Source organism: Sander lucioperca, chromosome 1, assembly GCF_008315115.2.
Source record: "Sander lucioperca isolate FBNREF2018 chromosome 1, SLUC_FBN_1.2, whole genome shotgun sequence".
NCBI lineage: Eukaryota > Metazoa > Chordata > Actinopteri > Perciformes > Percidae > Sander > Sander lucioperca.
In genome coordinates this window covers 47,312,692-47,339,618 of record NC_050173.1, presented here as the reverse complement: position 1 = coordinate 47,339,618, position 26,927 = coordinate 47,312,692, and the positions used below count along the sequence as shown (strand labels likewise).

The 26,927-nt window shown below is 42.8% G+C and overlaps 2 long non-coding RNA genes across 2 annotated transcripts; one reads left to right on the top strand and one right to left on the bottom strand.

The window, feature by feature from the left end:
• The first annotated feature begins 254 nt into the window (after nt 1–254).
• Nucleotides 255–5,451, top strand: LOC116062552. The gene is made up of 3 exons (XR_004108035.2): nt 255–507; nt 3,854–3,859; nt 5,419–5,451. It is a non-coding gene; the product is annotated as an uncharacterized LOC116062552 (long non-coding RNA).
• LOC118495793 lies at nt 2,260–26,927 on the bottom strand. Its single transcript, XR_004898231.1, has 3 exons — nt 26,646–26,927; nt 18,217–18,219; nt 2,260–2,292 (listed from the first exon to the last, which is right to left on the bottom strand). It is a non-coding gene; the product is annotated as an uncharacterized LOC118495793 (long non-coding RNA).

Sequence of the window (26,927 nt, the reverse complement as noted above, 5' to 3'; positions counted from 1 at the left end):
CAATATGAACGAGAGTCAATGGAGAGATAATAATTATTTTTTGATCCCGTTTGAATTGAGCCATGAACACATATGATGTTCATCAGTTTAATAGATAATTTCGCAAGTCAAGAAAGTCTCGGTTTGTTGAAGTATAAGAAAATACGTAATTAGAAAGACTACACACTTCAAAGTCGCATGGATGACATCTCTCTGAAGCTACGATGTCTGAGTGTATCGTACCGGGATGTAACGTAACTCTAATGAGCTCTTGCTTGTTCTTTTGTTTATCTGCTGAAAACACTTCACTGGATAAAACACATCAGGTAAGATAACGTTACATGTGTTGTGGAACAGAGGTAAGCTAGCTAGCTAGCGGGTAAGTTGAGCGTCAAGCTAGGTGACGTAAATTGTGTGAGACGAGAGATGTAATTCACTGAGCGGTTTCACACCAAACTAAGTCGTCATATGACAAACCTACGGCTAACTGAGACTTTCTTCGGTTGAAAAATTATCTTTTAAATTGACGTTTGAATTTGTAATTCAAACGGAATTAACAAAAAGTTATTTGCCTCTACCCCATTCACTACGGTTCATATTTTTCCGAATTAAGGTCCCATGATGTCTACCGGAAGGGGGGGGGACTTTGCCTCTCTATAGTAAGAATGACAGGAGTAACTCTACTTCCGGCACAGTAGATGGCGCTCTGCCAAGGTAAAACTTTCCCGAATAAGTTTTTTTTTCTTCCGTTTTGACCTTTGTCAAATTCACAATAATTCAATTTTATTAATAGTGTCAAATTATAACAGAAGTTATCTCAGGGCACTTTACAGATAGAGTAGGTCTAGACCACTTTATAATTTACAGAGACCCAACCAGTCTTCCAAGAGCAAGCAGTTGGTGCGACAGCGGTGAGGAAAAACTTTGTTTTAACAGACATAAAAACGTCAGACACAACCTGGCTCTTAATTATAATTATAATTAATTATAACTTAATTATAATAATAATAATAATAATAATAATAATAATAATAATAATAATAATAATAGCAGCAGTGGGCATAGAGCCGGACCACAGCAGCAGCTGCAACCACGATCCAGGTGCCACCACAATCCAAGGAAATCTGCAAGGCGAGAAAGCACAAGGGAAGAAGCTAAGTTAGTAACATGCAATAATTGGACATTTATCAGCCAAATAAAATGTAGAATAATCACAAAAATTCCTTTTAAAGGTGCTCTAAGCGATGTCACGCTAATCCTAACCCTAACCCTAAAATGTTTTTTAGGCTACAACATTATTTGTCACAAACATCTCCTCACTATCTGCTAGCTGCCTGTCCCCTGAACACACTGTAAAAAAACGCGGTCTCTGTAGACAGCCCACGCTCCACAAACCGCAACAAAAACAAACTGCGCCAACCTGCAGCACCAAACATAACAAACAGCGATCCAGCCAATAACCGACAAGAAGGATTTGGTTGAGCCATCAACGCAGCAGCGTTAGCACGTAGGCTACTTCCACAATGCACGTTCATGACTGTTTCAGGAAGCATGGAAGGGAGGGGATGGGATGGGATGGGGAGGAGGGAGGGGCGAGCTAGTTTTGTTTGACAATACTTTGAAACGTCAACAAGAAGTAACGTCACCCAACATCGGTTAGAGCACCTTTAACTCAGCGGAGTTAACTGGGTTTTAAATTTTGTGTATTTCTTTTTTCAAAAATCTCTCTAAGCAGTACCTACAGTAAGTGGCCTGACAGCTGGATTTACAGCAGCTTATATACTTTTTCTGCTGCCAACATATTTTCTCATCAGGGGTAGATGACAGCTGGATTTTTCCATAAAAACCTGGACGGGTGCAGCTTTAACAAACTGGCGAAGCTCAAAAAATGAAGTTGGAGCTGCTGAGCCTGCCTGCACATTCTCTGTGAACACAGGTTCAACCAAACAGCTGCCAAGCCAGTGTGGCGCTGCAATTGAAGGCCAGCTTTTCCATTAGCGCTGGATGTTAGAGAGGCGTAGCCGACGGCGACGGATGCTGTTGGCATCGGCACGTTGTACACTCGCTGTTTCTCCCACACACAGGAAAACAGGAAATGCAACAGGGAGTAATGTGGAACAGATTTGACGAGTCTGCAGCCAGCCACATCACTCTGCCAACCACAGCGGAAACAAATGGAAGAGAAATTAAGAAAGACAAGATGAGATGATAGAAAAGGAATGAGCTAGGCTTTAAGGAATGCCAAGACAAGAAAAGATACTCATGTTTAGATAGTTAAAATGAAAAATGACATCTACCTCTCCATCTATTCATCTGTCTTGGATACAGGCGCTAATTAAAGCCAGGCACTAGAGATCAATAACCAAGATGCCTCACCACCCTGCACAGTGGCTAGAAAGAGCCATAAAAGGGAGAGAGAGAGAGAGAGAGAGAGAGAGAGAGAGAGAGAGAGAGGAGGGCTGAATGTCTGCCTTCATTTATTGAATTTCCACTTGCTTTACAACAGGGTGCTAAGCAGAGGCACGAACAGCCTGCGGCTGCTAACAGCTAACACACTGGACCACACACAATGTTCCTTTCACTAGTCAGGGCGTTTTATTAAATAACATTAATTTACTGTTGGCTCATCCTTACATAATAACCTTTTAATAATTCTAAAATTACCCGTACTTTAAAAATAAATGGTTACTTCTCTTCATAATATGATAATACAAGTACACAGAAACTTTTCTTTTCCTTTGTCTTTAATACATGCACACACACACACACACACACACACTCACTCACTCACTCACTCACACACACACACACACACACACACACACACACACACACACAGTACGTGCCACAGACACACACACCCACACACACACACACACGCACACACACACCCACAGACACAGACACACACACCCACACACACACACACACACACACACACACGCACACTCTCTCTCACATACACACACACACACACACACACACACACACACACACAGTATGTGCCTACACTCAATACCAAATGGGGACCGGACAAAATATTTTTGCTTACCTATTCAAAATTCACCAAAAATATTACTTTCGCCATAAAGAACTCCCAACTTTGCAAAACAGTTCTCACTTTCCAAAAATAGTCCCCAATCTGAAAGTCCTCACTATAAAAAAAACGGTTTTCAGAAAGTGTTCACTTTCTAAAGACAGTTCCCATTTAATGACCAAGTGGGGACCCGGCAAAAAGTCCTTACTTTATTAAAAATATTTTCCGACCTGCGGCCCTTTGTTGCGTGTCATCCCCCATCTCGCTCCCCCTTTCATGTCTATCCACTGTCACTATAATAAAGGGAAAAGCGCTTTTTTTTTTTTTATAAATGACTCATTCTTGACAAAAGGCAAAAGAGCTGTGTGCGTATGTGTGTGTGTGCGCACATTTGAATTATGTTTTGCTATAAATGGGTTCGGGCTTTTTAAAAAGCTGTCAATCAAAATGTACTTGTCGGGTTCGGGCCGAATTCTGTCGGGCTCGGGCTTACAGCTCTAATCTGCAGGCTGCTCGCGGCACCTTCGTGCACTCGGGCTCGTCCACTGACAGCCGCCTGCATCACTGCTGATGTGATGCTGAGCCGGGCGTGCTCTTGGCTCTGATGCTTTGATTACCCCGAGGTCTGCAGCTGCCGCTCTGTCCAATTAGTGTTATGTATAAGCTCCGTCTCATCAACGTGGATGCCTGTCTCCATCTATGTTGGTCCCTGGCCGGTTGTCCCTGAGCTGGGGAGAAGGAGGCAGCCACCAGACCTCAGGGAACTTATTGAAGAATTTAGCCAGGAAAGTTGAATCTTTGAAGTCAGCTTTTTTCTTCAAGTAAGTGACACCTCAGAGGCATGTTGGACTCAGATTGTAGACGTGTTGTTTTGAGTCCGTTGGCTGAAGAGTAGTATTTACACAGTGGCTTGTTTCATCAGAAATATCCATCAAGAGCCACCAGCTTCGATCCATTAACTCAGCAATCCATGTGTTCTGTTAATCAAATTAGAAGACGACCAGGTCAGAGAATCAGGTCAAAAATCCACACAAATACAGTATATACACGTATACACACACAACGCTAAAAAAGACACAAGTGGAGTTTCTGCTGCTCCTTGGCCTCCTGGGAACTCTGTAAGGGTCCTACTTTAGATAAACCAGATTAAAAAAACTCCCATAAGAACAAAATTGCGCTTAAATACTGACACTTGGTCAGTGGCCCTCAGTGACAAAAACAGACGCACAAGGCACCCTTGAGTGTCTGCATGGGACCATACTCTATCGTAGCACACGAAAATGTAGGGAGTAGTATTAAATCATACCTGCAAACTCAGAAGTGCTGAAAAAGGTGACACATCTCTACCCCCCGAGAAGGAAATAAAGGGAAAAAACAACTATTTCCCGGTGCTAAAACTATACATTTAAAATGGTGCCTGAACTGAAAGAATTATATATATATATATATATATATATTTATTAATAATTAAATGATTTATTAAAAATGTAATAACAATAACTTCTAACAATAACTTATTTCACCAGTAAATTCCTGTTAACGACAGCAAAAAACACTGGATGGGAAAAGGGTATTTTACAATTACTTTGAATGCAGCACGAGGCTGGCGAGGCGAGGCTGAGTCTGTGTTGTTTTTCAGACAGCGGCAGCTACAGTCTGGTGTTAGAATCCTCTCCAGTGAAATACAGACACTTTTACACCGTTTAGCTGTCAGCATTTTAACCGTGTTTACTCCAGCTGCTAGCTAACGTTACCTGCTGCCAAGTGTAGCGTTAACTAGCGTCCCGTCTGTTGCCTCTAACGTCCGTTTTCGGAGAATCAGAGAGAAGCGTAGGTATTTAAGAGGCACCTAAGTAAGGCACCGAAATCCGCGTTGCTATTCGGTCTGGTAGATAACAGTCGTTAAGGCACCGGCTACTGCCGTATTAGAACCGGGACCCCCCCCAATAAAAACTCTTCGGATCTACACCATTCACATGGATGACATTTTCCCATTCAAAACGATGATTTTCGCCGAAAAGCGACTAGTTTGCAGGTATGTTAAATACCCAAACTCTGTGTAAGGAGGTAGGTTGGGTTGGTGGATGGGTCAAACAACATAGAACTTTCACCCAGGAGACCGGGGTTCATGTCCCGTTCTAGTCCCGCGTGTCACTTAACCCCACCCATGATCTTTTCCTATCCCTAAGTGGTTTTACCCTGCACTGTGAAAAATGACACCAAGCGGTCCTGACCAAGCCAAGTTGACAAGTTGGGAGTGACAATGTGTTGCTAAAACAATTGCTAAGTTTTACAAAATAAATTTACTAAATGTACAACCCGTTCTCACTCTAAACTCGTAAAATACGGACGTTTGGACAGTGACTGTCAGCGTCAGAAGCGATGCAAAAAGCGGCCTTCAGCATGTTTGTAGAACGTACCGGGGAGAGCAGCAGCTTCACGGGGTTTAAAGATGACATAGCACTAAGAGCGACTACGATAGCGAGCAGTATGAATGGCTTAAAAACCGCTTAGGGAGGTTGGTTGGGGTGGTGGACGGGTCAAACAACACAGGACTATCAACCAGGAGACCGGGGATTGTGTCCCACGTGTCACGTTTCCTAAACCCAACTGTCCCGTTCTTCTTTACCTAAACCCAACCGTCCCGTTCTTCTTTACCTAAACCCAACTGTCCCGTTCTTCTTTACCTAAACCCAATTGTCCTGTTCTTCTTTACCTAAACCCAACTGTCCCGTTCTTCTTTACCTAAACCCAACTGTCCCGTTCTTCTTTACCTAAACCCAATTGTCCCATTCTTTACCTAAACCCAACTGTCCCGTTCTTCTTTACCTAAACCCAATTGTCCCATTCTTTACCTAAACCCAACCGTTCCGTTCTTCCTGCGTGTCATGGAAACATAAGCCCACCCACTATCTTTCCCTAAACCTAACTAATTGGCATCTAAAGTGACGCCAATAGTCCTGACCCAGCGTGTTTAGATCTGACGCTAAAGGAGACTTTTAGCGTCAATAACGCCAAAGGCACCTGACCAAGCGTCCGTATTTTACGCAATGGTAGTGATAATCTGTTGAAATGTATGATGTTACTATGTTAGGAACAAAAGGAGGGTAAAATATGTAGAATGAATGGGGTTAAACCCATTATAAGAGAAAGTTCTTTTGGGGTTACCCAGACAGAACGAAATATGAATAATCCAAATCCTCAGAAGTAACTGACTGTCGTTGCAGCAGAATACTGTGGTAGGATAAAGTGTAATTATAGGAACTGCCAAGGTGTGTCTGAAGCATATGGCGATGTTTCTCGCTGGATGACTGTTGTTTTTTCCGCTGGGTTTCAGGGAAGAAGGATGCCCGTCTTTGTTCTGGGATTTGTGACAACAGTATGTGATTACTGCTGTTTTATTTATGGCTGCCTGTTTTTCATATTTTCCAGCTTCCTTGTTTTTCTCCCCCACAGAGGATTTTGGCTGCTGCCAAAGGCTCTGTCCCGGTCATTTATCATTTAAAGGTGCCAGTCAATAAATTATATGAGTGAATGATTCATTCAGGCACTAAGTGCAAGCAAATACAGTGTAAGCTGCTGTCCGTGTCCATGTACTTCCTCTTTAATTCATCAGCCTGTTTCTCACTCAAGACTCTCAGGACTTCTGTGGATACTCCTCATACACTGTAAAAAAAACTCCACCCTCGTCAATCAAATCAACTTGTTTTGACAGATTTAAGCATCCTTTTTTATATTGCAATCATCTTCCTTATTTCTACTGAGATTAATTTGACTAGACACTAGAAATGGGCTGTGTGACTCAAAGTGAGGGCTCACAGTAAGATGTTCTTCTGTGAATGCCTCGTATCATTTCCTGTAAATGAGTAGAAGTAGTTCATTCATTTCTTTTATTCTGCAGAAACCGAGTGCCGTGGGCATTAGTACATTGTATAACCTTTACAGATAATATTACACACTGTCAGTATAATGTATGGAAGTGGGACACGGTAAAACAAAAAAAAGACAACAATCTTCATTAAAATGGAGATTTGTAGCAGTGCAGTGGTGCCTACTCCTCTGCTTTCAGTTTGCTTGATGGTTTAAAGCCTGTTACATAACTCACAATCCTCTGTTGTCTCACTTCTTTTTTTTTTAAGTGCACAAGAGAAGATTCATTCTCATTTGTCACAGTCTTAATATCTGCCGCTGAACGCTCTGCAGAGCAGCTTGGAGGAAATGCTTGGCAACTTTTTCGGTTCAGTGTTTGTGGAATAAAAGCAACAGGAAGACAGACAGACGCTCGGCACCCCGAGGCCATAATTATCCTGTTTGTTTCAAGGCCGCCGTTTTGTTTCATTCAAATCTCCGCAGGGCTGACGAAGCTCGGGAAAAGGCTCATTTTACTGTCATGTCAGGTTTGTCAGCACGGAGACGCAGCTTTGCATTAAATATCCTGAGTCTTTTGTTACAGTGCAGAAAGAACTACAGGAGACAACAACGTTTTAACAGCCCTGCTGAATCTCATGAAATGAGATGCAGATTCACCATTTCGGCGTTGTAATCAAACAGTAGGCACTCCCAGAAAAATGTTAAAGTCAAAGTCAGGTTGGCAGACTTAGTATAGGAACTGTTTCTACAAGTACAAATTAATTACAGTATAAGGCCAAAAGTATGTGGACACTGTGGGAATATTTTACTAAGAAAATGTGTGTGTATGTGCTCGTTGCAAAAGAGCTGTGTGCAGTCAATTGAGGAAGTGGTTAAAAGTACTCCAGGTGACCTCATGATACACAGAAGGTTAAGCTTAAGTCATACAAATAGTGTAGGCCTTATATGGCATAAAAGTGCATTTTTAAAGGTTACGAAACACAAGAAGAGGAAGTTGCACCACAAAGAGGCCCCAACCCTGACGTGTGTGTGTGAAAGATTTCAACATCTGCCTGGAGACAGAGGAGGACACCGCCCTGCAAGTAGAGGATAAGAACACAGGGATAGTTCAGAACGGGGCTCACAACTTGACAGAGACTTTGCTAGCCTGAGCTCCGACTCCTTTGTCTGAAGCTAGGGATACTTAGTGTTTTTTGTGAACCCACATATGTGATTGTACCTTATCTGCTGGACTCAGTAAACTTTATTTAGTTATTATAGTTTTGCATTTTTCATTAGATTTTATTTTTATTTCGTTTAGACTTTTTGTTTTCAAATTCAGTTTAGTTTGAATTATAAAAGCGGGTTTGCTAGTTTAGTTTTTATCTTTTGAAAATGTTTAGTTTTAGTTAAAATTTTATTAGTATGAGTCTTTTTTCTTATAATTTTTTTTGCCCATTTTATGGCTTTATTTGTATAGGACAGCTGAAGACATGAAGGGGGAGAGAGAGGGGGAACGACATGCAGCAAAGGGCCGCAGGTCGGAGTTGAACCTGCAGCCTGCATATGTAAACAGTCTACACAAGACAACGCAGTACGGCGGCGTCTTTTATTTTGAAAATTAACCGGATATTTATTTTGTTTCTGTGCTCGACTTCCTGTCCCGCACTATCTGCCGTGTGCTGAATTGCTGCGGAGCTCTCCGGCGTCCGGCAAAAATAGAAGCTCTACGTATCTGCTCCGGAGGGCTGGGACCGCTGGAGCTGTGCTGCGTCGGACCGCAGCCGTTCTGCAGTCGTGGAAATTGGCAGTTAGAACGCGACGCAGCCTGTTGTTGTGGACACAAAACGAAGACGGAAAAACATGGCGGAAATTCAATGTAGATGTAGGGGGGTAGGAGTGTCATATATTGAGGTGTACTCCTCGACACAGTGGCCATGGGTTCGACTCCGACCTGCGGCCCTTTGCAGCATGCCGTTCCTCCTTTCTCTCTCCCCTTTCATTTCTTCAGCTGTCCTATAAAAATAAAGGATTTTTCTGGATTTAATTGCTTTTTTTGAATATGTAAAGGAGGGGGGGTTTCATGTTAACATATCTTTAAGTATACTCATGCCAATAAAGCAAAGTTGAATTTGAGAAAAACTAAGATGTAAAGCAAAAGGACGGAGACAAACGTTTGTTCCTGGATGGCACGTCTTCAAAACGCTGCTGCTTGAAACGAGTCTATAAATACTTTGTTCATGGATGAAATAATAACTCTCCTCTTCTCCTCCCCCTGCTGCTGCTGACATGATTATTTCATGTAATGACTTTTTTTTGGAGATGATTTTCCCACGGAGCCTCGTTTGCTTCCTTCCTGCTTCTTCTCCTCTTTCTCCTGGCTACCGTGGTGAGACGGTGATGACTCTGTTGCCTTTAATGCTCCAAATCACTCAGCGTGGAAAGTAAAATGAGAGTTTTGTGAAGCGGACGATGCTGCCGCCACCGCAGCTGAATTCCAAGAAATGCAATATGAAAATGTTCAGGGATGGAGGCGACTTTAGTGATCTATGGCACGGAGGAAAAAGAGATATCAAGGCTTTGATACACACAATACTTTAGTTAGTAGATACAGTCACTGTTGGTTTATCCCCTCCTGTTGTCCTTGGGTCTAATTTGACCCATTTTCAAAAAGTTTCTACATCAGAAATTTAGGTTTCTTTCAACCAAACTGTCAAAGAAAATAACGTGGATGCTTCCATAAAACGTAAGTAGTAAAATAAATGATCAGTTCACTACTTTCATTGAATTTGGGTGTTTTATTAAATTTTAGAGCATGTGAAAAAAAAAAAAGACAAAAGAACGTTCCAGAAAAAACTTCAGAAACGCAGCAAAAAACATCGACGAAAACATCAATAAAGCATCGTAAAAAGTGACAAAAAAACTTGGAAAAAACCCAGACAAAAAGGCCGGGAAAAGTGACAAATGTCGAAAAAGAACAACAAATTGCATGGTCGACAGGAAGACAACACAAGGGTTAAGGCTAAACATGAAGACAGAATATCACCAGACTGTTCCTTTAAATATGTTTTAATGTAAAGTCTAAATGTTCTGAATGTCAGGAGGACAATAGTCTGTATCAACGACGGCTCATTTACCGGATTGTTCCGATGCCTTTGGACGTTCTGCCGGATGTCCCTCACTTTCCTCTTTCAAGACTTTACTTGAAGGTATCGACATAATCTTGACATGACACTGTTATAACTATGACATGACACTGTCACGAACGTGTCATAAACATTATAAACAAGTCATTTAACGACTTCTGTCATTAAGTGTCATTCGGTTTTTGTCATGACAAGTTGACATTGTTTGGGTTGTCTTGATTATGACAACTTGACATTAAGCAGGATGACATTACCAGATGATGTCTTTGTCATGACAACTTGACATAATGGCATCCTGTTTAATGTCAAGTTGTCATAAGGACACTCCAAATAAATTTAATGTCAAGTTGTCATAACCAAGACATTTTCTGGTAATGTCATCCTGGTTAATGTCAAGTTGTCATGACAAAGACATCCCAAACAAATTTAATGTCAACTTGTCATGACCAAGACAACTTCTGGTAATGTCACTTTGATTAATGTCAAGTTGTCATAATCAAGACAACCCAAACAATGTCAACTTGTCATGACAAAAACCGAATGACACTTAATGACAGAAGTCATAAACGTTTATGACTTGTTTATAACGTTTGTGACACGTTCATGACAGTGTCATGTCACGATTATGTCGATACCTTCAAGTAAAGTGTTACCCCGCTTTCTTTGTGTTAACTTTAAACTCCAGTCGGATAGAGCAACATTAACCAGAACCTCGGAGCAACGCAACACGATGAAAATGGCAATTTTTAAGGAACATTTGGATGGTGCAACAAGGCAGGCCTGCTTGGTTCTTTCAGGGAATGATTGTAAAGATTTACAAAGAATATGTTTAGGGCATTTCCTCTCTAACTGGGACGTTTTGGGACTGATTGGTTGGATTGCTGTGGACGAAGTACACACAGAGATACACTGGTAAGAGCTAATGAGGTTTTACCATTTATCAGCTAATTTAAATAGCTCACGTTACTGTATTGTGTCAACAGTTAACTTCATTTAACCCTTGTGTTGTCTTCCCGTCGACCATGCAACTTTTGTTACTTTTTTCGTAGTTGTTATCACTTTTCCCGATGTTCTTTAAAACTTTTTATGTATGTCGATTTTTTCTGCGCTTTTTGACATTTTTCTTGTAGTTTTTTCTGACTTTTTTGTCACTTTTTTCAACGTTCTTTTATCAATTGTCTTCTAAAAAATGCTATAAAATTGAATAAAACACCCAAATTCAATTAAATTAGTGAACTGATCATTTATTTGACTTGTGAACATCGTACGGAACCATCCACATTATTATTTTCACAATTTGGTTGAGAGAAACACAAATTTATGGTATAGAAACGTTTTGAAAATGGGTCAAATTAGACCCAAAGACAACAGGAGAGTTAATATTGTATGTGACGTTTTCTTTTGTGGGGTGCAAATGTTCCACTAAAACAAGTTCCTTCCTGAGACTATTTAGCAGAGCCACCGTTGCTGCGTCCGGAGCTTAGTGCTGCCCGAGACGATTGGGATTGGTTTAAAGAAATGCAAACAATCCAGAGCGTTTTTTTTCCTCCTATGCAGGAAAGTTGTGTGGAAGGACCAGACCTTCCTCCGCAGCGCTGTGGAGATACAGCTGGCAATACGAGAATAGGATGAACCTTCGTCCTCTGAGCCCAGCAGGTTCTCCCCCCAGACAGGTGATCCATCAGTTCCGGCAGGGTGGGGCTCTCGCTGCTCCCGGCAAGAGCCAATCAGCTGCGAGATGCCCCCCTCCCTCCTTGCCGAGCCAAACAGCAAGCTGTCCTGGTGCGGTGGGAGGGACAAGGGCATCGAGGAAGCCCCCCGCGTGAGCTGGAGACACTTTTAGAAACAGGGCGAGAAGCGAGGCGGCCCGATATAGCGGCCAGGACGGAACAGGAGGGGAGGACGGCGAGGACGCCAACACTAAACTGATGACAGCAAGGACACGAAGGGAGGGAGGCAGGGTGGACGGAGGGAGGGAGGGAGGGAGGTGTGTTCTCAAGGACGGGCTGTGGCCCAGAGGAGGAGCAGGTGGAGTAGGAGGAGGAAGAGGAGGAGTAGGAGGAGGAGGAGGAGGAGGATGAAAGGATCAGTTTGCTAAACTTTCCAGCAGCAGAACAGGCAGTGATGACGCAGCATTATATCTCACCTCAAAACTTCCCCATCTCCTCCAACCCTCTGACTTTAACTTAACCCTTGTGTTGAAAAAAAAATCCAACGTTTTGGATGTCTTTTTCGACACTTTTGTCACTTTTTTCGAAGTTTCTGTCAATATTTTTCTGCGTTTTTTTGACGTTTTTTAAAGCCCATGTTTTTGTCACTTTTTCCCAAATTTTTGTCACTTTTTCCAATGTTTTTGTCACTTCTTTCTGTGCTTTTTTTGACATTTCTTTCCTACGTTTTTCAACGTTATTAATTTTTCTTTACAAAATTGCATAAAACACAAAAATTCAATGAAAGTAGTGAAATTATCATTTATTTAACTTGTGAAGAGCGTTGTATGGAACAATCCACATTATTTTGTTTTAAAATTTGGCTGAAAGAAACCCACATTTCTGACATAGAGTGTGGCGGTGGAGCAGGTCTGTGAGGTAGGAAGGAGCCTGGTTATGGAGGGCTTTGAGGAGGAGGACTTTAAACTGGATGCGTTGGGAAACAGGGAACCAGCGGAGGTTCTGAAGGACGGGAGTGATGTGATCACGGGAACGGGTGTGGGTGAGGAGACGGGCAGCAGAGTTTTGGATGTATTGGAGTTTATTTAAGGCTTTGTGCAGGAGAACCATAGAGGATGCTGTTGCAGTAGTCAATTCTGGAAGTGATGAATGTGTGAATCAAAGTTTCGGAAGCAGAGAATGTGAGTGATGGGCGGAGACGGGCAATCTGATATCTAAAGCAGTTGCAAAGGCTCTGATACCTTTTAGTTTGAGTCAAGATCGGGGGACATAGAGAAGAGATCTGTCCTCAGATCTAAGACACCTCGGGGCTGAGAGCCTTTTGAATAAAGATCTGTGATATGAAATGGTGCCTGGCCAATAAGAGCCTTGAAGGCAATCAACAGGATCTTAAACTGGATTCTAAAGTCGACGGGTGAGTCAGTGAAGAGAGGCTAGCACTGGGGTGGGAGCGTGTCTATGTTCCCCAGGTCCTATGTTCCCCTCTTTGTATGAGACTGGGGAACATAGGCCCCTTTTTCAAAAAAAGGGGCCTATGTTCCCCGGTCTGTTACTTTTTCCACCATTACTGCCTAATTCCATGGCAAATAGGCCTATGTAGGCCTATGTAGGCCTACGGGCTGTTTGACGCGCATATGCAAATAGGCCTAGACGAGGAAAGATTAGGTCAGGGGTGGCAAACCTGCAGGTCTCGAGCTGCATGCGGCTCTTTGGCTGCTCTGTTAATTATGTCACTTTATCTTGGACCAAGGGATCCTAACCCCTAACCCTAACCCGGGGAACATAGGGATGATCCCACTGGGGTGATGTCCACACAATTTTTTTAGTACCAGTCAACATCCTTGCAGCTGCATTTTGGACCATCTGTAGGTCATTTAATGAAGACTGAGGAAGGCCTAAATGGAGGGAATTGCAATAGTCCAACCTGGATGTAATGAAGGCAGAAATGACTTTTTTCCATATCATGGAAGGACAGAATTGGCTTGAGTTTGGAAATGGTTCTTAACTGACAGTAACTGAGCTGATTTGTTTATTTGTTTAAAAGTATGATTTAGATCAGAGTAGTTAAATACCTTGAGCCTCAGCTCCTCTGGGATGTTTGGCACAAACAGCAAACACAGCTGTTTCCAGATGTTTCCTCTGTCTGATGCAGCAGCACATGAACGCCTCGCACTCCCAGAAAAACAAACTGACGCTGATGACTCCCCCCCCCCTCCCCGTGGACACTGTGTCACTGTTTGACTAGCTGCCGTGTTAGCAAACGGGCTAACAACGTGTGTGTGTGTGTGTGTGTGTGTGTGTGTGTGTGTGTGTGTGTGTGTGTGTGTGTGTGTGTGTGTGTGTGTGGCTCAGGCGACCGCTCTATCCACCTGTCAGCCTCGACGAGACGAAACCAGAGGGGATGCCTTGTTTGAAGAGAAAACAAACCTGATTGGAAGTTGCAATGATGTCGCTAACGTAATTATGACTCCAGCGTTTGAGGGCCGCGGCCTGGCTTCCTTGACAGTGAGGAGCATTGTGGGAATTATGTGCCCATGTAGTGCAGTATTAAAACATTTAGAAGGTGCTGATAGCCTCGGATAGTCGGCAGGCAGAGTTGTTGTCATCAATCGGAGATAAAAAATGATGGCGACAGGAAACAAAATTAGCGCGTTTTGAGGCGGCGGGGAGTTCAAGTGACTGCAGGACGGAAGGTTAGCTGAGCGTTGCATGAATATTCACAGGGAACATCCCCCGGGGAGGACAGACCCAATTAACAAATCCCATTAATTACCAGACTATCACAACTGATTAGGATATGGCCGCCTGCTCTCGGCTCACTGCAGCCCACATTTTCTGCTTCACGGAGAAGAGATACAGAAAAAAATGAAAAGTAGAACTACTGACTGCCACGTAGGATCAGATACTGCTCGAGTGGCCTCGCTAACGTGAGTTCGTTAATATGGAAACACCACAGACTGTGACGAGGGAGGGGACAGCAGGAGATTAATACGAGACTAAACTCAGCCAGAGAAGAGAGAGAAAAGGACTCCATTTGGTCCCACTGAATGGCTGACATCTGTACATTAATTTGTGTTTTCTTTCCTTTTTTTTTAATTTATAGATTTTTTTTTAAACAGACAAATGCACAAACAGCAGCGCTACAAGACTGGTTCATATAGTAAACTGAAATGTGTCAATTGTCCATCATATTATCTATCCATTCAAGTCCAGATTATAGTCCATTCCCAAAAGTGCCAGTGGCCTCTTCCATTTATGCAGAAAAATATGAGTCCTTTTCTTGATGTAATGTCCAAGTTTTTCCAAAGTCACAACCTCTGAAAAGAGAAAAGATTTCCAAATGGAAACAGTAGGAGGGTCATCACCGACCCACCTGATCATTATGGCTTTCCTGGCTAGCATTAAAAGTGACTGAATCACATCTCCATCTTTTTTTAAGAGACAGGAACCTTCCCAAGCAAGCAAAGAAGTGGTTCTACTGATACCTGCTGACCTATTGCTGTACTGACATCTGTGCATACCGCCCTCCAAAACATTTGTATTTTGTTGCATTCCCACAAACAATGCAGCCTGGTACCTACATGAGATTTACATTTGGGACAATTTGGTGAGGCTCCATTTGTATACTTACTATGGTATGTGGTGATATGTAGACCCGATGCAAAATATTATATTGCAACTCTTTATATTTGTTGCAAATCGAAATTTTGGAGGGCTAATTTGTGTTTTCTACTGTGATGTTTATGAGCTCGTACAGCTGTTCTCTGGAGTATTTTGTGAAAATGATTTAATAATGAATTGTTTATGTTATTAGTAGTCTAGAGAAGGACTGGGTACTGAATTCAATACTTTTTAGGCACAGACCGAATTACCTCTAAAGTATAAAAAAATGCCTCGTCATTCAATACCCAATTTCAATACCTAAGGAGTAAATCTCATCAGAGTCATTGAGCCAGTCAGCACACAGCGTGCTTCTACTAAGACCTAATAATGTCTGTGATTGGCTGTCTAACATTACACGTCATAGAGACACGCGGGAAAAACTCTACGTTACGCACAGAGACGACTCACGTAGTAGGAGCTGGAAAATAAATAAAAAGATTTATGCCGTAATGTTGTAATGTACATTTCTAACCCTCTTTGCTTCTCCGTCTTCGCTCCTCCCTCGGCTGCCCGCTAGCAGCTGATGACCATGATCCAATAGAAATCCCAGCAGCAGGTCGCAGTCGTCACATCTCAAACCCAGCAGAGACTGATTGTGTGATTTAGAGCGAGCCGTTTGTTCAGCAGGGGAGCCTATCGGAGGCAGGAACAGCGTCCCCCTACAACATAACACACACAATAATTATTTCACCGGTGAGCCAGTAAGAGCTAATCATTTTAATTATAAAGACAGTGGAAATCAATATGTTGTGCGTACATGCACTCACACGCTGCAGGAAGTCAGATATCCAATTATGCTTATCTTATTGCTGTGATTAACAGCGAGCAGTTTGACCACACAGGAGTCGGTTGCACAGTCTGAGGCGGCTTGTTCGCTTCAATAAAACCTCCACATGTAAACAAAATGGCAGCCTCATTAACCAGCAAGAATAACTGATTTGTAATCTTCTAATTGAATGACTGAGCTGCTAACACAAAGACTAGTTCCCCAGATGAATACATACAAGTTTTTAATCTCCAGAAAGATTTCTGCCCTTTGAAATCTTTAAACTAAACAATAACTGTCTAGATATATATACTGTATATCAATAGTGAATTAGGGCTGCAATTATTTGCGTTTAATTGTTTTGTCTATAAAAATGTGAAAAAAATTGTAAAAAAATTCATCCCAGTTTCTTAAAGTCCCAGCTGATGTCTTTAAATGTCTTGATTTGTCAGTCCAAAAAACAAAGATATTGTTGAATATGATATAAAGGATTTGTTGTTTTTCCGATGAAATAATTAGTTAAATAGTTATTTATAAATAGTTATCTTATAACTTATCCTAGTGGTCGACTCATCGACTCATCGATTAGCCGACAAATCCTTATAGCTCTACAGTCAAAGGTCCTAGACCAGCCTTGGTTTTGCACTCAAACGTTATATTCTTAGAACTAATGAAGAGAAACATCAGTTGATGAAGGGCAATTGATTCACCAGTGTGCAATAAAAACCACCTTTCTCTGATATTGATTCCAGTATAACTCTATGAGCCCCACATGGGTTCATAATGGGAAGCATTTGTCCGTCAGCTGCAGATACAGTTGGCCAATGAGGGTCTTTTTCTGTGCTACAAGTGGGGCCCTTGGGAGGCCAAACAATGAGGGGCCTTTATTGGCAGAAAAACTGGGCCTTAAGTGGGAAATCTGTTGGTTGTGTGGGATAAACAGGACTTTCTTCCCCCCCTCTCTCAAGCTATGGACAGTCCATTCAACTACTACTCCTGCTTTATTCAGACTGCTGCTTAGGGACAGATACAGGCTCGGAAACAGAGAGCCTTTAAAAACAGAAGCAAACGTTTTAGAGCTCTGACACACAAGAAGCAGAGACAAATTGGTAGATATTGTGAAGAATTCCTGCAGAGAGCTAGCTGCACATTAAAGTAACCTGACCGCTGACTTTTTCACACCAAATAAGCAAGAATACACAGTATTTGAGGTGTGTGAGGTAGCGAAGAGACTGAAGGGCAGTACTTACAGTAAAGCGTCACACAGCTGACAAGGACGTCTGAGTTGCCTTCAGATTTTACAGTGCTTTAAAAAAATATGGAGTCTTTTTCACTTCATTGTGTCCCATACACTTCTGAAACCAAACTTATACCCTTGGCAATAGAGGACATGAAAACTCACAATTTAAATTTTCCAACATGACATTTGCAAACAATTGGAGATAAGTGACTGGTTGACTCTGAGCGTTTCTCCCCTTGGTTCGGTTTAGTTTCACACGGAGAAAAATCCAAGCGAACCAAAGTGCGTCACTACAAACCACGCAAGAACGTTCACTCCGCTTATTGGTTAGATGTGTCTGGTGGGCAGGGGGCAAGAAAGTAAATACAGGAAGAAGGTCCTGTGTTCTGGACGTCTCCATGGTCAAACCAGCTCATTTCATTTAAATAATCAGACATGCTCTGCTCACCGGGACTGTCTCCAACTTTAGCGGCGGCTGGTTTGACCACAGAAATGGGAGTGTTGGCGAGCTCGAGCGCAGTCTATTTCTGTGAGAGAAACATTGCACGCTGCCACTGACTGCCAACATACAATGCTGCAACAGTTTTCTCCTCTGCCGCATCGCAGATTGTAAACCACACCTGGTAGTTTGGTCGGATCACGTTCGCACCACAAATGAACCGTACCGAAACGTACCAGAGTTCGAGACCACCTCCTCAAGGTCCGGTTGTTTTGGTCCGCACCTGAGTGTGATTGCTGTGCACTCAAGGGAATATACATCAAACTAGTTGTTTTTTTTTTGTTTTCTATACAATTGTACATAGCGCAACAGTGCTGCCATATACATAAATACACAAATATATATTACCTACACAAACGTCTTCTACCCACTCCCCACCCTCCCCAATCCCCATGCATCCTCATAACCTATCCGTATAAGTATACATTTGGAGTAAAGAGAGCTTACATTTTGCCACTCACAAACAAAAAGACAAGGTAGGGTATATCCTACATACAGACAAAATGCTACATAAAGAAGCATAAGATAAGAAAAAAACAAACATATAAAATGGGTTAGATAATAGGGATAGATAATTAAATACAGGCAAGTCATTTAGTTATCCATCAAACTAGTTTTGATTGATTCATTTTTAGAATGGCTTTTATCTGCTTTTACAAATGAACTCCTCAAGTGTTGTTGCATGAACATAACTTTTCCTCCTGTCTTCTCAACAGACCATTACTCCCCCCTCCTGTCAATGACGCCATTTGATGGTCGCAGATCAGCGTGTCTGAGAGTCAAAGTTCAATTTAAAGGAAACTTTGACCCCAAAGCCTGATTGATAGTGAGTGCAGTGCATGCTGGGCAGCTCTCTCAATTTAAAATAATGGCCCGGTTCTGCACAATGTCACACTCGTGCATGGGGTGTGAAAGCAGCAAGCACTGGAAGGATTATAGATAGAATCAGGCTGATTGAGTTGAGGGGAGTTAACTGACAGAGAAGTCAAAGTAGGAACTAACAAAGTAACAGGGAAACAGGAAAGTGTTACTTAGAAAATGGAAAGGCTAGAGGGCTGCAGGGAGCAGATTGGCCCCGAGAAATTCAATAACAACTTCTTGTGGTGGTAATGGACCTTCTACACGATTCTGTCTGGTTTCAGGGAGTCTGGATTAACGGAAGTACATTTCCAATTAAAAATGTCTCTGTGTCGCCGTTCCCAAAATCCCTTCGCTACGGTTGCTAGCTTGCAAGCTACACACTGAAAATGGCAAGTTTTAAGGAACATTTGGATGGTGCAACAAGGCAGGCCTGCTCGGTTGTTTTGGGGAATGATGGTAAAAATTTATAAAGAATATGTTTAGGGCATTTCCTCTCTAACTGGGATGTTTTGGGACCGATTGGTGGGATTGCTGTGGATGAAGTACACACGGAGATACACTGGTAAGAGCAAATTACATTTAAATATGTATCCAGCTAAGTTAAATAGCTCACATCACTGTATTGTGTGAACAGTTAACGTCATGTAATATTGTATGTGGAGTTTTCTTTTGCGGGGTGCAAATGTTCCACCAAAACAAGTTCCTTTTCAATACTTTTTATCAGAGCTAATCTCGCTGCGTCTGGAGCTTAGCGATTGTGATTGGTTTAAAGAAATGCAAACAACCCAGAGCGTTTTTTTTCTTCTCCTATCCCAGAATGCATCTGTGGTGTAGCCAGACCTTCCTCCACAGCACTGTGGAGATATATCTGGAAACGTGAGACTAGGTTTCAGGATACTGACAAACCCCAGAAACAAACTGTAAAAAGGAATAAAGTCCCGGAGACAGAATAGGAGCATCTGCAGGACGTTCAGGTGGATTACATTTTTCTTTAGTGACTCAGCTGTTTCTGCTCAGAGCCTCATTTAACTCGACAAAGTGGTGCATCCTGACCTCCATTCATGAGCCCGAGGAGGGATTCTGCTCTGCTTTCATTCTGTCTTTGATTCTCAGGCCGCCACTGACTGTACAGTACATTTGCATGTTTGACTAAACATAGTGTGAGTAGAGTACAGTGTGCCGGCAGACTCAGCGTAGAGGCGGGGGAGCTTTCACAGTAAAAATAATGCTAATCAGGCCGTCAGAGCTGACCGGCACTCTGTCAGCTCAGTCCGGCCTAACAGGCAGAGAGGTAATACATTTTTAATTGCAAGTGTGATTATACGGCATGAGGAACCTGCACCGGCTGATTAAATGCATTTGGGTTAATATTAGAGGCCAATCATTCCCAGTGACAAAGCCTCTGGAGGAGGGAAGGTAATTGCGGGAGGACAATTATAATCCCTCATATTGTAATAACGGAAAATAATGTCCTCCAGGAGGCTTTTTTTTTTTTACCAAGCAGACAAAAGATAAATGATTGGATGGGTGCTCGTATGGACACTGCTGGCAGAAAATAAAGGTGAGCTTCATCAGGAACAATGATTGGATGCTTATGTCAGCGGTTAGGCTGCGGCTGTACAATACAGAAATATTAGTGTCGATAACACGGATTGGTTGTTGTTGTTGTTTCAAACAAATGTAACCATGCGGTTGTTCCTGTTTTTGTGGCAGTGTGTCCCTGCCAGAATAATCCAGTCATTAAGTCTTAATTTTCAGCGGTTAATGTGCCAGGAGAGGGCGATCATTAGCCTGACAAGCCAGACCCACATCCAGATGTTGGGTCTGGGAACTCACCATTGGCAGGGCTCAATCTGAGGGGCGGGATAAATGGTTGTCTTTCATATTCCCTCTGCACGCAATAGGATAGCACTACAACCAACCAGAGCAACGCTAGTTGATAGACTAAACTTTAAACTCTGAACACATCTTCCTTTTTTAAGAATGACTTCAGTGCCGTTCTTTCTTCTTTTCTCAAAGAAAAGCTGAACTCCAAGTCTTCCAGAGTCGCGGCCAAAGACCGCTGTTCACCAGCAGCAGCAGCAGCCATCTTCTTTGTTTTCAAGTAACAGGGAATTCACGCGGAACCATCGCAACTCTGCCGTCATTATGTTAAGCCCCGCAGCCTCCGATGTGATTGGCCTGACCAGAATTTGGTTTTTCCAGCTCACAAGCCAACGGAGAGTTGCTAGACTGACCCTGGCTGCAAGTTACATTTGCTGCCGCTAGGGTGGTCTAGATTTTTAGGCTAGGCGATCATTGCATTCGGCCCCAGTGCAGTTTGCGTTGTTTCAAGAGTTTTCTAAAAATGAGTTAGAATCCCAAACAAGCAGAGTAACACCTCTTCCAGATATAACACACCTGTCACGTTTTGTGCTTCAAGCAGCTCATACTGTTCACACTTTTATCATAGGTGTAAATCCAGGGAGGGGGCGGAGGTTACCGTCTACGTGTCATTATTAATATTTCACAGTTTAACTGACTCAAACGTGTCCTAATAACAAGACATTTTTTGATATTTTGGATGGATTAGGTTAGAGGTAGCTGGAATATTCTCACCTCCATGGGAGATTTGTTTAACTTATTTTAGAAATATACATAAAGATTAAGGATGCAATAACAGACTGAGTCAATGAGACCGTAGAGTGAACACCTGTACATCACTGCAACACGGTGAGGAGTTAAACCACCGGAGCTGAGCAAAAGCCAGATTTTTAGGGGGAGTTAAGCTGCTCTTTAAAGGAACATGCCACCGTTTTTTGAAATAGGGGTTATTCACCGTTTCCCCTAGATGTAGATAGGTGGGCAAACACATTTTTGTCTCAGTGCATGCATTGTCTTAGTCCAGCAGCGCCGCTGCTAGCTTAGCTTAGCGTAGTGAATGGAGTCCTTTGTTGCCGGATAGCTTGTCATGAGTGCACCAAAAAAAAACGTATTACTTCTTGTGGCCTGCGTATTCACAATGAGTACAAATAGCAATGCAGATTAAGACTACGCAATTTCCTATGCAGATATTGACATGGGACTATATTGGGGCAAAGCACAGGCGAAGCACTGCTACTTGGGCGCAGAGATATCATGCAACACCTGGAACCCCCCCAACTTAGCGTCCAGCGGCTTCAGGAACAACAAGGTGATCTGCTCTGAACCAACGACTGAAACCACTGATGGAAAAAATGTGGTTTCAAATGTCTTTGGGCACAGCGTTGCCCCGATCCGCTGCTGTGTGCTCCCTTTGATGAGCCTGGCAGTGGACAGTATCGATCCTGCATCCTAATTACGACGGAAACGTATAATACTCCACATCCTGATGGAAGTGTCTTGCCTGCTTTTAACCTCTGACTCAGTGTGCAGCAGGTCCAATTGTTCAGTTCCTTAGCAACTGTCGCTGCGGGCCACAGGGTTGGTGGAGGGGACTTCAGGGGGTCGGTGGTCAACAGCAGTGATGTTGCTGCAGCCGCTCGATCGGCCTCCTGAGAGACAAACACATGATCCTGGTTTCTACCCAACACGGAGAAAGATCTGCTTATCGACCAGCCACAGTGTATTGTTTTCTGTCAGGTACACACATCAGCTTGTTTAGAGAAGTTTCTAAAAATCGTCCCTGTGAGACTGCCATCTTTGGATTCTCAAATTGTCGATAATCTGATGTTTAAGAGTTTCATCTTTTCTGGGAGGATCATAAATTTAGATTGGGGCTGCACGACATGAGGACAATTTGCGATATATGGTGATAATGATATTACTTGAGATGTGTACTCCGTTCTGTTGCCTTCAGTATTCTACTAAAATACAATAAACTGCTTGTTGAATTTAAAGCAAATGAAAGGAAATCATTTCCAACATTTTATTGAACAATTCAAAAATTGAACTGATACACTCTCTCTACACTCTGGTCTTGGTGAGACCAAGTTATCACCAAGACCAGAGTGTAGAGAGAGTGTAGGGACTGATAACAGAAATCAGACTTAATACACAACTGTTTTCGCTCTCAACTTAACCAAGACTACACTTGTCAGCCATTCAATACAATTTCTAAATGAGGCATAGCTGTGGACAACATAGGACATAGCACTGGCCATCCGATTAATCCTTGTGGATTAGGTATCACACATATGTGTCTTCATACATTTGGCCACGTTTTGTAAACAGCGTAGGGTTCAATGCTGTGGACTGCAGGAGGTGAAGAGTTTCAAGTTTCTAGACTCTGAATATCACATTCTGCAGTGTGACAGTAGCTGACAGCGCCGTCATCGTCGTGTCCTTGGAGGCCGAAAACCTGTTTGGCCTATAGAGCAGCTCCGTAAACTGACAGAGAGAGAGAGAGAGAGAGAGAGAAGTGCGGCCTGACACCGCTGGGCTGACCATGCGTGACGCTAACACTGTTCATATTGCCAGGGAGAGAATAATTGGGCAAAGTCTTCATGTAAATTTCCAGAGGCCACAGAATTTAAGGTGGGATCTGTGCATTCATGCAGATGACAAGTTGAGCTCCCGGTTTCTCCGGACTCCCACTGAATATTCTGAAGGAGAAAGAGGCGACTCTGGAAAAAAAAAAAAACGGCCAGAGAAACGGGAAGGTGACAGGAATTAGCCACATGTTCAGCTGAAAGAAAACAACAAACAGACGGCGATAGAAGGAGCCGCAGCGCCGAGGCAAGCATGTCGAACCAAATCCGTGTTCAGCCAATAAAAATCACACGTGTCATGATGTCGGTGGCGGCGAGCTGACAGGCAGAACAGAATGTAGCTGGAGAGGAAAAGATGAAGGAGTTGTTGAATTACATATGCAACAGAAATGAAAGGGAATAATTAGGCGATCATCAAAAAGTGCACAATTTGTTAAAATTCTCGACACTAATAGAAAAAGGGTGATTGAAGCTGATTGTTCTGAGAGCCGTGAAAGCTGTGAGAACAAGAAGATGAGAGAGAAATGCTAGTGACGCTCAGACGGAGGCCGTCGCGTTGCTGCTGATAATTCACTCTGTCAGAACGTGGCAGTCCACAAAAGACTCTGATTTCTGAACGTGAAACCAGTTCAAAGCTTCGTGATTTTCTTTTTCTCTTAAGTTTGTTCTTTGGAGATAACGGCCAACAATAACAAACCACAGAGGTACAGCTGTCCGACAGTAAAATACCTGTTTGTAACTTAAAGGAATATTCCACTTCATTACCAACTTAGAATAATGTTGTGGTTTTGTAACACTGTACTCAACAGTTGGCACACTTAAAGGCTTTCATAATTACATAATACACACACTGGAGCATTTCATAAACCCTTCAAATAACAGCTCAGTCTCACGGCAATTCGTGAAATGGTCACGTTATTTAATCTATTGATACGTGTTCATAGGGACGTTTTTTTCATGGTGGCCAGCACGAAAATGTGAGGGAGTAGTATGAAAAGCCGAAATATGCCTCCCGGCATATGAGGCGCCCTTTCCCCGTAGGGTATTTCGTGCTGGCCACCACGAAAAAAACGAGAAAAACGTCCCCGTGAAGACGTATCAATAGATTAAAAATAACGTGACATTTACACAACCTGCCGTGAGACCAGGTTGCAAATAAACTACAATGGCACCATCTTAGAATATAATAGAAATGCATATTTAAAACATTTTATTACAAAGGCTATCTAAACACCCAAAACACCAAAGTACGAAGACATAGCGGACCAGATGCAAGCTTTTATTTTGAAAAGTAGAAGCCTGATGGCACCAGACGGCAGGCTCCAGGCTGCAGCCGTACAGTCTTGCATATTTTTGTCAAACCAGTGTAAAAACGCCAGTGTTGCCGCATTTTTTTCTTTTTATCCAGCGGCCCAAATCCGCCCAAGAGTTAATCGGCCCTTCACAGTTGCCAAGGAGGACACGGAGAATGAAAAAACATGTTGGACTTCAGAAGAGGTCATTATCTTCACTCGAGTTTTTGTGTGGGAAAGTCAGCGGACGCCACAGTCTTCTGAACATAGTCATACTGAGAAATCCAGAGAGAGCTGTGTGGAGCTGATAGTCTTGATTAGCTTTGTAGCAACTCATTTGGCAATGGCCTGAATGTATCGGACGTTTATTAATATCAAAAAGTTACACACTAAAGCTTTAAGACCGCAACAGTTACCTTCTCTGATTTAGATAGGACTGACAACGCTCCTGTGGGTCTGATTATAAAGGGGAGGAACAAACGACCAATACCGATATCGTCGTATGGTTTGGACGACTTGTTGGTTTATCCTCTCCTGAATAATTTTGGCTGTTTCTGGGACCACAACTTTCCACTTCACACTATCAACTATTATATTTGTTTGAAATATAATGTTCAATTCAGTTGTTCTTGTTTTCATTTGTGCCTTTAATTGGACAGTTGTTAGTATAGGTAGACAGGAAATGAGAGGAGAGAGAAGGAGGGTTATGACATGGCAACAAAGACCTGTGGAGAGAATCCAACCCAACGGGTTATACAGTATGCTACAGATTATTTTCATAATCGATTTCATCTTCAGAGTATTTGCTGGATGAATCGATTGTTGTTTGTTTTGTTGGTATAATGGTCAGCTGTATCGTTAGAATTGATTGTCAGGACAGTAAAGTTTATGAAAAGCTGTTCGGCAGTTCATCAAATATCTTAATACGGAACAAAGTTTTGAACAGACAAACTAAACTGACTGGAGAAGGGAAATGAAAGGAGAGAAAAAAGAAAAAACGGAGCAGAAGAGAAATGAAAAAAAAACCAACAGCGAGCAAGTACAGTTGAAGAAGAACTGAGTGAATGAAAAGAAAGAAAGCAGATGTAGACATGCAGCCTTTTAACTGTTCGTCAAATTAACACGGCGGAGAGACAGCAGGCTCTAATCGCACACAGGATGTTAATTCATCGACTGAATGACAGATTGATTACCTGTCCGTTTCACGTCGCAGCCTCATCCATTATGGTACCCTGTTAGGATGATAGTGCATTCAGCATTTATTCAGAAATATGCCAGTGCGTGTACTCGACTCCCTCGGGGCGCGTTCATTACCGAGACGTGCCTTTGAGATCTTCTTTTCTCTTCTGGCAGGAAGACGAAAGGACACGAGCAAGGCCGTTAAAGTTAAAGAAGTAAAATGTATTGTCTTCTTACAGTTTTCCTGCATCTTTGAAGGCGAACAAATCTCGTTGTTGCTCACAAAGAAAATGTCTGAACGCTAGAAGCCTCGAGCTGCCGAGCGTGACGACTCATTAGGGCAACAGATAAAACAGAACGAACGTCCATCTTCCTTTTACATTGGACGACTTGATTTGTTTGGAGCTTCTGTGGCACAAAAGCTTCACTTGACTTCATTGATTTCTCAGATAAGCTCCGGTTCTGAAAGCCAATCGTGGGAAATGAAAGATTCTGGCAAACAGCCAATCCCTGGCTTCAGCATTCATTAAAGCGGGATAATGACGACTTCACGTCAGCTACATCGCCTCGCCTCAACACAGTATCGTACCGGCATAACAACAACAAACAAAACTGCAGACAGGAATAACTGAAACGATGATATAATAGCCATAGGAGGCAAATAAGATCAAAAATAATGCGAGGTAAAAATGAAATGAGGAGAAATTGCATCTAAATGATGCAAGACACAACAGAGCAGCCGCTAAAACAAACTGCTGTGCGTCAGGCGGGGAAGACGCACGTAACGAGCACAGAACCAGAAGTTTATGGCTGGGCGAGGGCTGCAGGACACAGTGCTAATTGGAGCTAACTTGGAAATAATGCATCAATAGCCGGTAACGACTAAACTAGTGTTGAGAAAGTTTGCAGCTGCAGAGTTTCTGTTGGAGACGTTGAACAGATAGGGGCGGTGGAGGACCTCCAAATATCGGCAGTTCGCTTTAATTTTTCCCAGAGACAAAGCTCCAGCAATCCACTCCATCCATCTTCGTCCGCTTATCCGGGGTCGGGTCACGGGGGGAAGCAGCTCCAGTAGGGGATCCCAAATGTCCCTTTTTACCAAGCCACATTAACCAGCTCCGACTGGGGGATCCCGAGGCGTTCCCAGGCCAGGTTGGAGATATCATCCCTCCACCTAGTCCTGGGTCTTCCCCGAGGCCTCCTCCCAGCTGGACGTGCCTGGAACACCTCCCTAGGGAGGCGCCCAGGGGGCATCCTTATCAGATGCCCAAACCACCTCAACTGGCTCCTTTCGACGC